The sequence below is a fragment of the Ornithorhynchus anatinus genome, chromosome 1, assembly GCF_004115215.2.
Source record: "Ornithorhynchus anatinus isolate Pmale09 chromosome 1, mOrnAna1.pri.v4, whole genome shotgun sequence".
Taxonomy (NCBI): Eukaryota; Metazoa; Chordata; class Mammalia; order Monotremata; family Ornithorhynchidae; genus Ornithorhynchus; species Ornithorhynchus anatinus.
The window spans coordinates 60,183,022-60,185,549 of record NC_041728.1 but is presented as its reverse complement, the minus strand read 5'-3'; the positions used below and the strand labels follow the sequence as shown (position 1 = coordinate 60,185,549).

Genomic DNA, 2,528 nt, shown 5'->3' with positions numbered 1-2,528 from the left:
TAGTGGAGAGAGCAAGGGCTTGGGAATCAGAGGTTGTGAGTTCTAATCCTGGCTCCACCATTTGTAAACTGTGTGACTTTGGGCAAGCCACTTAACTTCTCTGTGCCTGTTACCTCATCTGTAAAATGGGGATTAAGGCTGTGAGCCCCACATGGGACAACCTGATTACCTTGTGTCTACCCCAGTGCTTAGAACAGGACTTGGCACATAGTAAGCACTTAACAAACACCATCATTATTAATATTATTATCCACATCTATACCCACAGTCCATTCAAAATTCTTTCAACCTGAGGTTTGGCTTTCGAGTTTGAAAATGACACTTCCAGATTTCTGCCAGACAGTTGGGTGGGGCTGGAGAGCCCATTGTTTAATCAGCCACCTCTTCCTCTCTGTGCAAATACAAAGATCATCCTTTGTCAGGCTGGCTCCTTGGACTTGAAAACATTTGCAAATACCATCATCATCATCATTATTTTAGTGGTATTTGTTAAGCACTTACCATGTGCTAAGGGCTGGAGTAGAAAGCAGATGAAAAGGCGGGCACAGTCCCTAACTCATATGGGGCTCATAGTTTTAGGGGGAGGGGAAACAACTATGGCATCCTCGTTTTACAGATGAAGAAACTGAGGCACAGAGAAGTACAATTACTTGCTCAAGGTTATATGGCAAACACATAGTGGAACTAGGCTTGGCTGTACATCAGCAGGCCTGAGGAGTAAGAACTCTTAGCCTTTGATACTGGAAATTAGCCAGGAGTACAGGTAGATGTCCCCTCTCAGGATTACACCTGGAGAGTTTCCAGTACTTTACCAGTCTCGGCTGTGGGAGGGAGAGTCAAGCAGAGACATACACATTCCATTCCTAGCTTGGCCAGTGGTTAGTGAGTGGAAGGCAATCTGCTACAAGTCAAAACTCACCTGTACTGAGCAGCAGTGGCACAGGAGAGAGTCGAGGGCAGAGATTCAAGTTTACTGCACGGAAGGAGGCAATGGTAAAGCACTTCCATATTTTTACCAAGAAAACTCTATGGATACACTACCAGAACAATTGCAGATGAAGGTGGGGCACTCTGGGAGAGATGTGTCCATGGAATCGCTGTGGGTCAGAAACGAGTTGACAGCATAAGACAAGACAAAAAAGGTAGATGTAGCCATAAAAATAAGTCTGGCCCGTGGCTCTAGGGTTGAAATCAAACTAGAACGTGGTGATGGGGATTCAGGAAGCTGGGCAAAAAAGAAGTTTAACAGGCTCTGTCACTTTTCTCTAGACATATGTACAAAAATGAATTCCATTTATACATTAATCCCCTGGATTTACCAACAATAAGTTTCCAATTCCACAAAACCACTTTAGTGCATCAGCAAGGCCTTTTCTAACCAAATAATCAATCAATCAATGGTATTTATCAAGCACTTACTGTGTGCAGCGCACCGTACTAAGCCCTTGGGAAAGTACAAATCAATAGAGGTGGTAGACATGATCCCTGCCCACAAAGACCTTAAAGTCTATAGGGGGAGACTGCACTGGGGGAGACTGCATTGGGGAACATATCCCCAACCAAGGAGTCCCCAAGATTGGGCAGAAACATACCTATTCTCTCCAAATGGCTTAATACTATCAACAGCTATTTGGGAACCAATCAATCAATCACATTTATTGAGCACCATGTGTAAGCTGTTGGGAGAGTACAGTACAACAGAATCAGCAGACACGTCTGTTGCTGCTAAATGGGTTATGAGAGTGAGGGCTTTTAGAAGGAGAATTCCATGGTATTGTAGTTGCTAAACCCTTAGGAAGCATATAGGGTGTTTGCAAAATATGAATTAGCTGCTTGATGGGGTGATTGGTCCCAGACGTAATGGTGCCTGCTGGAGACAGGGTGTCAGATGTTTGTGTGTTTTTTAGACACTATATGATGGAGTGTCCTGTCAGGAAAGAATTGATTATAGCTCTGGCGGATGGCACTGTGTCACTCACCCGCTCTTGTCCCTGCCGGCCGTGTTCCTGCTGGGGCCCAGAGTGCAGTGAAGCAACTGGGAGAAAGCTTTTTACATATAATAAATAAGAATAATGATGGTACTTGTTAAGAGATTACCATGTGCCAAGCACTGTTTTAAGCAGTGGGAAGATACAAGTTAATCAGGTTGGACACAGTCCCTGTCCCACATTGGGCTCACACTCTTAATCCCCCTTTTTGGCACCTGAGGTAACTGAGGCCCAGAGAAGTGAAGTGATTTGCCCAAGGTCACACAACAGACAAGTAGAGGAGTGGGATTAGAACCCAGGTCTTTCAGACTTCGGGCCTGTGCTCTATCCACTAGGCTACACTGCTTCTCCCTTTAAGGATTATGGGTGATGTTGTCAACAGCAGTAACTGCTTAATTTGGTGATACGATTGCTTAATTGCTGAATTGAATGTGGTCCTTAGAGTGAAGAGGTGAATGTCTAGGAGTGAACGGCCGAGTAGGCTGATGTGAAGCCAGGCAGCTGTTGATATGTAAAAGTCCGGGTCCTTGTCACCAGGGG

General features: G+C 44.9%; 1 non-coding gene across 1 annotated transcript; it reads left to right on the top strand.

The window, feature by feature from the left end:
* Nucleotides 1–771: 771 nt before the first annotated feature.
* LOC114817013 lies at nt 772–909 on the top strand. Its single transcript, XR_003764849.1, has one exon. It is a non-coding gene; the product is annotated as a small nucleolar RNA SNORA7 (small nucleolar RNA).
* Nucleotides 910–2,528: the final 1,619 nt, after the last annotated feature.